Source organism: Phyllostomus discolor, chromosome 1, assembly GCF_004126475.2.
Source record: "Phyllostomus discolor isolate MPI-MPIP mPhyDis1 chromosome 1, mPhyDis1.pri.v3, whole genome shotgun sequence".
In the NCBI taxonomy this organism is placed as follows: Eukaryota; Metazoa; Chordata; class Mammalia; order Chiroptera; family Phyllostomidae; genus Phyllostomus; species Phyllostomus discolor.
Window position 1 is genome coordinate 193,726,428 of NC_040903.2, and position 12,066 is coordinate 193,738,493.

At 46.4% G+C, this 12,066-nt stretch overlaps 1 pseudogene; it reads left to right on the top strand.

Annotated features, from left to right (window-relative positions):
* Positions 1 to 1,178: 1,178 nt before the first annotated feature.
* On the top strand, positions 1,179 to 3,801 carry LOC114493176 (annotated as a pseudogene).
* Positions 3,802 to 12,066: the final 8,265 nt, after the last annotated feature.

Below are 12,066 nucleotides of genomic sequence, written 5' to 3' on the forward strand. Positions count from 1 at the left end.
TTGTTTTGGTAAGTCCTGAATGGAGTCTGGCAGCTTACATGGAAAATTATTTTCTTAGATTTAGAACGTACTGAAATTGTTAAAATCATGGAGGGCTCTTAGTCTCTCCCCTCACGCCCCCAACCTCAAAGCAGCAAGCTTTTGGGGAGAGGCTGAGTGCCGGCTGAGGGGTAGGGGTGTTTGCAACATGTTGAGGTCAGCTCTGGTAAGGTAAAGCTCACCTTCTCAAAATGTTCCTTAAATTTTTACTTTTGGATTCAGTATTACAGGGCTTCTGTTTCTCTGACATGCACGTGGGCTTAGAAATACAGATAATCTGCACTTGACCTATGACTGAGGAAACCTAAACCACGATGTGCCATCATTGTCTGTGGGACCCAGAACCTGTGGCGGGTCTCATTGGCCTTGTCCTCATCTATCCGTGGGTGAGAGCGAGTCCAAAATCTGCCTGGGTATCAGAGCCAGACAGTTGGTGGGCATCCAGAAACTGCATTTGTTTAGAAGCTAAGTTTTGATACTGGTTCACAGACTGATATTTAAAAATCACTAAACTACTGGTAAGGCCTCTTATAGTTCTAATTTTCTATAATATGTGGTAGGATATCTTACTTGACTCCAAACAAATCTGGTCCTTTCTGGTCCAGGCATAGATTTCATTTATCTGCATGAATTCATATGCATACTGGTCAAACTGGAGAAAGTTTTGTTGTTGTTGGGTTTTATTTGTTTTGTTTTTGTTTTCTTGCAGAGGAGCTTTAGAGAAGATGTAGGGATAGAAATAAAGGCAATGGGGATGGAGCGTCTGACCATCTAGCATGGCTATGAGTTAATGGTAGACTGACTTTTAACATCAACTTCTATGGTAAGGAAATAAAAAGATTAAAAAGACATGCCAGTGCCCCAGTTGGCACACATTTCAGGGTAAGAAGGTACTGACACCTCATCCCCAGTGGATCAAACTATGTAACCTTAGAGCAGGAGGTCAACAGGGCTCTTAGGTGCCATTGGAGCTGTCACTGAGCTTGTAGAAAGGCCAAATTCTCCAGCTTCCTCCTTTCCCCATTTGCTCCTTGCAACCAACAGCTGACAAATGTAGACACATTCCACATAGTCACCTCCCTTAGACCTGTCCCTTCGGAGCTCCTTTCCCCAGGAGCTCCTTTCCCCAGGAGCTCCTTTCCCCACGTGGGCCCATCTCACCTCAGGGATCCTCTCACCAAGTCTAGTGAACCTTATCTTGAATGAGAGCAATTGCTCACAAGTGACAGCACTTACTGTGTATCAGCCACTATGTCAAACACTCTCTGTAGAGTATTTTGTTTATTCTTGTGAGGTAGGTAATAGGATTCCCATTTTCACATGGGCAAATTGAAGCTTAGGCATGCACTGAACACCTGGTTGGGTGATTCCCCACTCTTGCCTCTTCTCTGAGAACCTGCCACCCTGCCACCAAAATGGGTTGCTACTGGCATGTTGGCACCAAGCACATACCACACCTCCTCAGGCCAGGGTAGGAGCTTAACCCCAGTGCAGTTTCCTTTTCCCAGAAATGTAGATTTGGATATAGAGACGTTTGTCCTCACTGCTAGGCCCTCCATAAAGGTGGGCCTGTAACACTGGTGTGTAGCCAGGTGTAACATGAAGGCCGACTGAGAAAGGAGAAAGAATCAGGTGTGCTGAGTAAAAGCAAGAGCAGAGAACTTCGCAACTGCAGAGAGGAGGAAGAAAGAGGCCACACCACGGTCCACTGAGACCCTCTCACCAGCTCCCAGGTTTCCTGAGAATCTCTCTTATTCTTCAAATCAAGTACTCTGTTTTGATTAAGATAAATAGAGTGGCTTTTCAATTATTGGTAACCAGAGGGACCTGACTCAGAGAAGTTAAGTAACTTACCTGATGCCACATAGCTCCAGAAGGACGAGGCAGGAGCTGCAAAGCCCACACAGGTTAGTAACTGACAAATCGCTCAGACGTTGTCTCCCTCCCAGAGGGAGGCAGAGGGCATTCCCTGCCAGATCACACTGTGTCCTTGTCCCTTCTTTCACACCCAACACACTTTCCCAAGGAACCCCCAGCACAGCATCAAATGGGAAAAGAAGTTGCTTAATGATGAGACTATCTAGGAAGAGAGAAGGGCAGCACCATTTTGGTGGGCAGGAGTGGGGCATCATGGGGCAAGTTCCTGTCTTTACCAAGTCTCCGGTCTTTGCAGGGGCAAGTGGAACCATCTCCTTTCCCCGTGAGACCCAGCTAAGCAGATGGCTAGGGCGAGGAGGGGTGGGGCAGGATGGAATGGGGACAGCTTAGCCTTTGGAATAGGGACTTGGACCGTGAGGCCTCCAAGCCCACGTTCCTCAAGGGAACTGCACTCAGATTTGCCCCAAATGTGCAGTCAAGCCAGGTGAAGCCTGAAGAAAAGTGGGTCAAAGCTTCTCTGGGCAGAGCCACGAGAAGTGTCTGCTCCCTCGGAGCCACTTGAAGTCTGCAGCTCCTGGAGCTCCGTTTATTGACTCTGTTTATTTATCTAATTTGTCAAGTACTGTCTGCAAGCTCGAGCTGGCCTCCTAAGTGCTCAGCTTCTATCCCGCCTTGCAGGCTTCACCAATTCGATTAGCATACTCTGCACTCCATCTTTGCAGTCATTAATGAAAACACTGATGAATACTGGGCATAAGTCAGATCCCTGGGAGGCCTCTCCTCCGCTACCACCTCTTCTTGCCTGGCTAACAACCTAGCAGGGATGACCCTTCTTTTCAGACCATTTTTGCCCATTGTTCAAGAGTTTTTGTCCCCTCTTTTCATCCATGCATTTATTCAATGATTCATTAATTGTGATAGGGTGAGGGACTTGCCACAATTCCTGGCAAATGCAAATTCGTGGCAAATGCTTGACAACTGCAAGCTATTCCTACCATGAGGTGCTGTGGGGAAACAAAGATGCACAGGACAGACTCCAGCCTTCAATGGCTAGAGTAGGAATAAGAATAGCAACTTCCAACAGACCTGATACCTCTTTTGTGAAGTGGCAGCTAAAGAGTCTCTGGCACTCACCATGGCCGATGAAAAGCCCAAGGAAGGAGTCAAGACTGAGATCACGTTAGTTTGAAGGCGATAGAGGAGGACGGTTGTGTGGTGCTGTTTCAGATTAAGAGGCACACGCCACTTAGTAAACCAATGAAAGCCTATTGTGAACAACAGGGTTTGTTGATGAAGCAGATCAGATTCTGAATTGATGGGCAGCCAATCAATGAAACAGACACACCTGCCCAGTTGGAACTGGAGGATGAAGATACAATTGAGGTGTTCCAGCAGCAAACAAGAGGGGTCTACTAAAAAGGGAACCTGATACTTCACTTCAGAACTCCATTCTTCCAGACCAAGAAGACGTTCTCAGTTAGAAAACTGCAACTCGGTTCCACCACATCTTGAATACTACAATATAGCGTCCTCTATTTTTTCATTTTCCCTTTCCCCATTCCTTTATTGTATGTAAAGTAACTGATGTATGTGCACAAGCATTTGCATTTTTTAACTAAATGGCCAATGGTATATTTTGATTGATATCACATGGAGATAGGATGGGAAAACTACTGGTTCTCTGAAGATACCCTTCTCCATCAGTAGCATGCTCATTCAGCTCTTATTTTTATATTCCAGTAAGTTATTTTGCTCTTGCTGTTTAAGAAAAAGAGAACAACACAAAAAATTCTTGCATACCTTGTTTGATTGGAGAATTTTGATGTTTTTTATTTATCATTGTAAGACAAAGACAACTTTATAATTTTTTTGTACATAGCTGTTACATGTAGAACAATCTGTCTTTAAGTAGAGATAAATTACTCTAAAGAAATGAATCCGCCCTGGCTGGCATAGCTCAGTGGATTGAGTGCGGGCTGCGAACCAAAGCATCACAGGTTCGATTCCCAGTCAGGACACATGCCTGGGTTGCAGGCCACAACCCCCAGCAACCGCACATTGATGTTTCTTTCTCTCTCTCTCTCTTTCTCCCTCCCTTCCCTCTCTAAAAATAAATAAACAAAATCTTTTAAAAAAAGTAAAAAAAGAAAAGAAATGAATCCTAGGTAGTATTCCCTTCAAGTCAAGCATCTGGTTGTTTAAACAAACTTCTTGATTAAAATGAAAAAAAAAAACAACCCAGCAGCTTCTACTTGCCTGTGCTGGGCTAAGTATTAAGCAGATACTGTCCAGCAGGTGCTGGAGATTATACACCGTAGGGAGGTAACTGTTGGTAATGATTAAGAGTAAGAATTCTGGGAGCTCCTGCCAGGATGGAGGTGTAGATATGCTTTACTTCCTCACACAACCCATAAGAAGGATAACAACCAATTTAAAAACAAAAACAACCAGAACTGCCAGAAAATCAAACTGTATGGAAGTTTGACAACCAAGGAGTTAAAGAAGAAACATTCATGCAGACCAGTGAGCCAAAACAAAGAAATACGACCTAAATGAAAGAACAAATCAAACTCCAGAAAAAGAGCTAAGCAAGGAGATAGCCAACTTATCGGATGCAGAGTTCAAAACACTGATAATCAGGGTGCTCACAGAAATGGGTGAGTCTGATCACAAAATAAGGAGGAAATGAAGGCTACCCAAAGTGAAATAAAGCAAAATATTCAGGGAACCAACAGTGAAGGGAAGGACACTGGCATTCAAATCAACAACTTGGAACAAAAGGAAGAAATAAACACCCAATTGTAACAGAATGAAGAAACAAAAATTCAAAGAAATGAGGAGAGGCTGAGAAACCCCTGGGACAGCTTTCAATGTTTCAACATCTGAATCATAGGGGTGCCAGGAGGAGAAGAGGAAGAGCAAGAAACTGAAAACTTATTTGAAAAAGTAATGAAGGAAAACTTCCCTAATCTGGCAAAGGAACTAGACATGCAAGTCCAGGACACACAGAGAGTCCCAAAGAAGTTGGGTCCAAGAAGAAACACAGCAAGACACATCATAATTAAATTACCCAGGATTAAAGATAAGGAGAGAATCTTAAAAGCAGCAAGAAGAAAGGAGAGAGTTACCTACAAAGGAGTGTCCATAAGACTTTCAGCTGATTTCTCAAAAGAAATCTTACAGGCAAGAAGGGGCTGGAAAGAAGTATTCAAGGTCAAGAAAGGCAGGGACCTACATCCAAGATTACTCTATCCCGCAAAGCTATCATTTAGAATGGAAGGGCAGAAAAAGTGCTTCCCAGATAAGGTCAAGTAAAAGGGGTTCATTATCACCTTATTATATGAAATGTTAAAGGGACTTATCTAAGGAAAAAAAGATCAAAACTATGAACAATAAAATGACAACAAACTCACATCTGTCAACAACTGAACCTAAAAAATAAAAACTAAAACTAGGCAAACAACTAGAACAGGAATAGAATCACTGAAGTGGAGATCTCATGGAGATCGATGGGGAGGGGAAGGGGGAGAATGGGGGAAAAGTGTACAGGGAATAAGAAGCATAAATGGTTGATACAAAATAGACAGGGGGAGGTTAAGAATAGTATGGGAAATGGAGAAGCCAAAGAACTTACATGTATGACCCATGGACATGGACTAAGGGTGGAGGGGAGTACTAGAGGGAGGGAGAGCAGGGCAGTGGGGAAAAAAGGGGAGAAAAAAATGGGACAAATGTAATAGCATAATCAATAAAATATATTTTAAAAAGAGTAAGAATTCTGAAGTTTTTATGCTGGCTTTTCCACTTACTGGCTTAAACTTCTTTGCATTATAATCTCCCTTTGTAAACTTACCTTCTGGAGTTGTTATAAGGTTTTAATTTATTACAGTAAATAAGATGATAATAAAGAAGAGGTAGTTGGAGCATTGCTTAGCACATAATAGGCATTCAGTAAATGCAGTAGTACTCAGTAGTAGTAAATACTACTACTACTACTACTACTCTTCAGTAGCAGTAAATACTACTTATTACTATTACTTCATGCAACACAACATGACCTGAAGCATTATTATCTGTGTTTGTTTTATCAGCAAGAAAGCTGAGGTTTAACAGGACACGTCATTTGCCCAAGGTGCTTCAGCCAATAATGGAACTAGGGTCCAAGCCCATGTCTGTTTGATGGCAAATCTCAGTTTTTATCATCATGACCTAGAAAGGAAAAAAAGAACATGCGTAAGTAACTATTTTACAAGATAGAAATGCAAATGAGATTGTAAAGTGCATACTATTTTCATGACAGAGTAGATTCTTGGTAAATACTACCAAATGATGATGATGGTGATGACAAAATTGTAAGCATCGTACTGAAGTTTTAGAAAAAAGCATTTTAGGGTATCAGAGGAAAGAGAGATCATTTCTGAATAGAGGAATAGTTTGAGACTTCCATGGAGAAGGTGCAGTTTGAGTAGGCCTTAGCAGCTGAGTGTGAGTTGGACTCAGTGAGAAGAGTGTGAACCCTGAGAGGAAATACATCTGTCAAAGTGAACTTTTCGTAACAAACTGGGCCCAAATTTGTAACCAGGATCTAGTGGCCATTGCTGACAGAGGCTTCTGACATACTCTGCATTCCAGGAAAAGCCACAGACTGAGCTTTCAACCTCCTGTAGTAAGCTCCTGCCATCTGAGCCAACCATTATAAGAGAGTTTCTGATTTGTCATTTGACCAGCAGACTGATACCTGCCCTGTCCAATCAGAAGTACACAAATTTATCCTTACTGCATCCAGACTGACCAGTCAGAACTGCTCTCTAACAACCAATTAGAACACACAATACTCACCAATCAGAACTGCACAATTCAGACCAATCTGAACTGTACAAATTTGGAAACCTCATTTGCATAAAATTGAACCAATCATGAACCTGGGTAGAACTTTCTCTATAAAAGGTGGCCTCCCTGTTGTCTTGGTGAAATGCATTTTTTGTTACCTTTGGAGACTGTGTTTCCCCAATTTGCAAACTGCTCACCTGGATAAAGTTTCTCCTTTTTCTACATCTCTTTGGGAATTTTTGTCAACAAAAGAAGGCTCTCCTTATAGAGGAAATTGCATAAGCCAAGGCATGAAGATGTGAATGTTTAACGTGTGTTTAAAAACAACAACAACAACAAAAAAAAAAAAAAAAAAAAAACCACAAGATATTCCATTTAGGTAATATGTGGTATATTGAAGGAAATAGTTGGGAAGGAACTAGAAAGCATTGGTTCATGAGCTCTTGACCAAAACACTGACCAAAGTAGAAAGATTTCCCATGCTCCAAAAGTCTCCTAAACACACTGGGGAAAGAGCCATTGTAAGGGTTTGGGGATGAAGAAGGGGATTTCCTTAATATTCAAGCAAGAATAATTTCCACAACTGTGCAACAGGGCTCAAGTTTGAGGTGGAAGGCAACACAGGGCTGATGTTCAGCCAATACATATGCGCAAACCTGAGCTGTTAAAATACTGAAGTGTTTTGAACCTCAGGGACATGATGCTGAGTGAAACAAGCCAGTCACAAAAGGACAACGGTTGTATGCTTCCACTCACATAAAGTATCCAGAGTAGTCAAAATTGTAGACGCAGAAAGTACGAAGGCTGTTGCCAGGGGCTGAGGGGAGAAAGAAGGGAGACTTAGTGTTTAGTGGGTACAGAGTTTCAGTTTTGCAAGATGGAAAAGTTCTAGAGACCTGTTGCCCAACAGTGTAAATATACTTAACAGTACTGAAGCAAGCTCTTAAAAATGGTTAAGGCGGCCAATTTAACGTTGTGTGTTTTTTACAATAAAGCAAAGAAAAAGTGAATCCCCGCTCCCTTCCAATATATTAAAGTGCTTTCCATTGACCTGGTCAATGGCTGTGCCCTGAGCCACCCAAGTCCCCTTGTTGTGGGGGCCCTGGACCTCCTTGGCATCCTGCTATGAAAGCATTAATGCCTGGCACTATTTTGAACATCACCCCTGGGGCTAAGGGACTTGCTGGAAGATGAGTTTGCACAGCATTTTTCTGAAGATGGAAAAGCACAACAATTGTATGTATCAATGAACGGGGGAGGCGGGCAGAGCGGCTGCTGAAGAATGTTGAAACAGCAAACAGACCCAACCACTGCACTCTGGCCTCAGCTATTTCTCAGGCAAGATCCTTCAGAAGAGAGTATGCATTGCCTGGAACTCTCTTCCTGCTGAGTCACTGGGGTGGCAGCCCTGCCCAGCCAGGAGCCTGTTAATGTGGGAACCTGGAGGTACAGACCCGGAGACAGTCCCTTTCTGAGCCCAGGGAGACCATAAGAGTCCCTATCAGGACACCAGGCATGCCACCAGGCCGGACACACACCTGACTGCCTACCCAGTGGACACCTGGTTTTCCCGTTGCCCCTAGCATCAGATACCCTGATCCCTCCATTAGCTTGGCAATGCTGTGGAAAGTGCAGGAAAAAACAATCCTAATGGGGTGGCTCTTGGCAGCTTTGGCTCAGTCATTTCTCTTCCTAATGAACCGGCGGAGCACTAGATCTATGGGTACCGGATTGCTCCTGCCCAGCTCCCAATTCATCATCTGTGAGACGGCACAGCTCCTTCTGCACTGACAGAAGGGAATAGGAGGCAATACTTGGGGCCTGCAGTCCCTGCGGCTGCAGCCTTCTCCTCCTGCCCCAAGGACTGGCCCTGCTCAGCCCTGCATTTCAATCTGATTACTCCCACTCCTCATAGTCACCTCCCTCCTACCCACAGCCCTTCATAAAAGACAGCCAAGAATGGGGAGGAAGGGATCCTGAGGCAGGGTCCACGATTAGGCTGGTGAGGTCCATGGGCAACTGTAGAGGTCCGGTGTGAGCAGTGCTCTAGGAGGAATGGAGACCGGTGCTCTGTGTGCCAGGTGCTGCTCCTCACTTGGGAAGACAGGACGATCCTTGAGCCAGGGAGCAGTAGGAAGGAGGTGCTAGACTCTACCAACTGCCCTCTTGCTCGGTGAGATAGTGATTCTCTAATAAAAGTCAGGGCTTTCCATCCCTCCCACGTGGGGAAAACTTAGAAGACATCTGAGAGACCTTAACTCCTTCACCCTCAGTGTGGCTGCTGGCAGAGACTTTTCCAAGGGGTCTCTCCTGGGAAGGAAAAGGGACCCCATGAATGGCCCTGAGGGCCTGAAGAGGGAAGAAGGGGTGAAGGAAATGTGGGGGGATGGGTTGTGACAATTTAAATGGCCTTGGTTGGCATGTCAGCCCTCCACATGCAGTGAGCGGGTCCCACCTACCCATCTTCAGTAGGTTCCTTGGGACGCATACGTGTTGTTCATCTTGGCCGTCCAAACCTCCCCTGCAACAGCAAGTGCTCTCTTTCCTCCCACCTGCCCTGGCCTGATGCTTACCCAGGGTCCAGGGAGTGCAAGAGTGATGCCATCCCTTCTGTGTGGAAGCCACCTTCCGTTCTCTGCCTCAACTCCTCCTCTCTATAGCGGCTCCTCCTCTCTACAGCGGCTCCCAAGCCTCAGGCTGACTCGGGTTGATTTGGGAACTTGTTTTAGCTCTTCCTGGGCATCGCCAACATTGGCCTGGCCACCCCCGTAGCCTGGTCAGCCCATGATGGGTCTTCAGTCAGCTTGCCATGGCTGAAAGGGGCCCTGTCCTACATGCAGAGGAACTCTTAGCTACACTCCATCGATGCATACTTCCATGGATAACAACACCTAATTTTTGTAAAACTTCTCAAGTGTCAGGCACTGTCCAAAGCGTTTATGCACATTAGTCATTTAATGCTCACAACGCCACGAGGTCTACACTATTGTCAGCCCCGACTGACAGACTGAGGAAACTGGAGCACAAACAGTGGGAGACATACCCGAAGCTGCGTGTAAGGAACAGAGCCCAGATTCCACCCCACGCTATTAACCTCCAGAGCGCAGGCCTTTCCCAGAACGTCATGCCATGGGGCCGCCCGAGGGACACAGGACTGATACCCGGTCCTGTCCTCAGCACGGGTGGTGATGGGTGAAGAAGCGCACTCAGAGGAGGCAGGTACCTGAAAGACGGACGGGAAAGAACGCAGAGTGGGGACTGGAGCCAAAGGCCACAGAGGACCTGGGACTCGCTCTCCGAGTTCTCCAGGAGCTGGTTCTCATGAAGTGTGCTGTGTGGGTGGGAGTGAGGAGAGGGGGGAACTAAGGAAGTGGAAAGAGAGTAAGTGAGCAGAGGGCACCTAGAGTCAAGGAATGCACGCAGCTGGAACCGAGAGAAATGGTGAGGTAGATGCGCACATCAAGGAAGCACAACAGGAGGAGAGGAGGGTGGGGAAACCAGAACCCCGGGGGAGGTGGAGATCCCAGGTCCGTATGGCTGACTCAGGGCCCACCCAGGCAGTCGCCAGCTTTGATTCTAAGGCCTGAAAGCAATCAGTTCATCACTGCTAGCTGCCTCTTGGCCAAGTTTTTCCAAAGGCATGAGATGCCGGTGGCCTCTCCACAGGGTGTCCCAGGTTCTGGGAAGAGGGGGCCAGGGAGGCCAAAAGGGAGACCAGACGCTACCTACTGCTTCTGTCGGCAGGGTCGGTCGGAGCGTGCCCGGTGGTGCTGGCCCTGAAGCAGTCCACAGGTGGCCAGGACAGGCACAGGCCAGGGGCCAGGAGAGGGAGGGCCACCGCAGGGCCCTCAGGAGGCACTGTCAACAGGCCAGTGTCCTTTGGAATCACTCCAGATAAAACAGCAGCAGTGAGACAAAGGGTTTCCTTCCTCCTCTGGCATGTCATAAATTCCCTCAGGGCACTCCCAGGAGCCATGGGTCTGTCTTTATGAAAATCCTAGTCCAAGTTTTTAATCCACCCTGCAAACAGGAAATGGAGAAGGAACCAAGTTGGAAAAGCTGTGTCAGAGTCTGTCGCTGTTGCTGTGGTCTTCCAAGCAGGATGGACAACGTTACTGAGCAGAGCAGGGTCAAGGCCGCAGCCCTGCGGGGTCCTCCCACTGTCTGAGGGCCCATGCAGCTGGGAGAGACCTCAGCACTCATCACACCAGCAGCACATGGGGCCCAGGGAGAGGAAGGGATTCCTCACAATCACACGGTAAGTGACTGGCGGAGGAGGTGTCAGAACTGAGGTCTCCCAGGGATCAAACCACCCATCTCACTACTGGGCACGCCACGCTCACTCCTGAGGACAGGACACGCTTCCAAAACACCAGGCTTCAGTGGGAGGGACGGGCTTCCACGAGGGAAGGGGCCAACAGACCACAAGGGCCTTGCGCTGTGTGACCCAGAGAGGCCCTGGCAGAGCTGTGGCTGCAGGCGCTGTGCGCTGTGCTTTCGGGGTTCAGAGTGCCGGCTCTGGGCTCAGACAAATACAGGCTTGAATTTTGTGTGACCCTGGACAGGTGACTCAACATCTCTAAGCCTCGGGTTCCTTTTCTGTAAAATGAAGATAAAAAGAATACCTCATAGGATTTGGGAGAGGATTTTTAAAAATAATAATCCAGGTAAAGCCCTTAGAACATTTGAGGACTGGCACTGAATAAGAACTTGATCTATGTGGGCCCTCATTTTTATCCACAGCAGTTGTCTGCTCTAATTCCTTTTGGGAGAGGGTGGACAGAGGCTCAGAGAGGTGTGTTACTTGCTCAGATTCATGTATCCATTCAGATGCCTTGACCTTGTGCCCAGAGCCGGGCACACTGCTCTCTTGACATGGGGACACCGCAGTGAGCAGAGCCGACAACAGCCCCTGCCCTGGTGGCACCTACACTGCATTTGGGGAAGACAGGTAATGAACAAAATACATGAGTTGTATGACGATCACTAGAGCAGCGATTTTCAACCTTGTCCACTTCATGGCTCACATAAACTTATTAGTAAAATATTGCCGCGCACCAAAAAATATAATTTTTGCCAATCTGACAAAAAAAGTAGGTATTCTTTTAATTCATTCACACCGGGCGGCTGTTGTTGTGTTGGCTGTTGTCATTGTGTTTATGTGACAGTCTAAGGAAGCAGAGGTCAGTGCCTCTGACTAAGTGGCCAGGTCATGCATGTTTTAACAATCCTTGCGGCACCCTGGTTGAAAATCGCCGGGCTGGAGGGTGATGGGAGCTCCAGAGAAAGAAAGCAAGGAAGGAGATGGTGCGAGGGTGC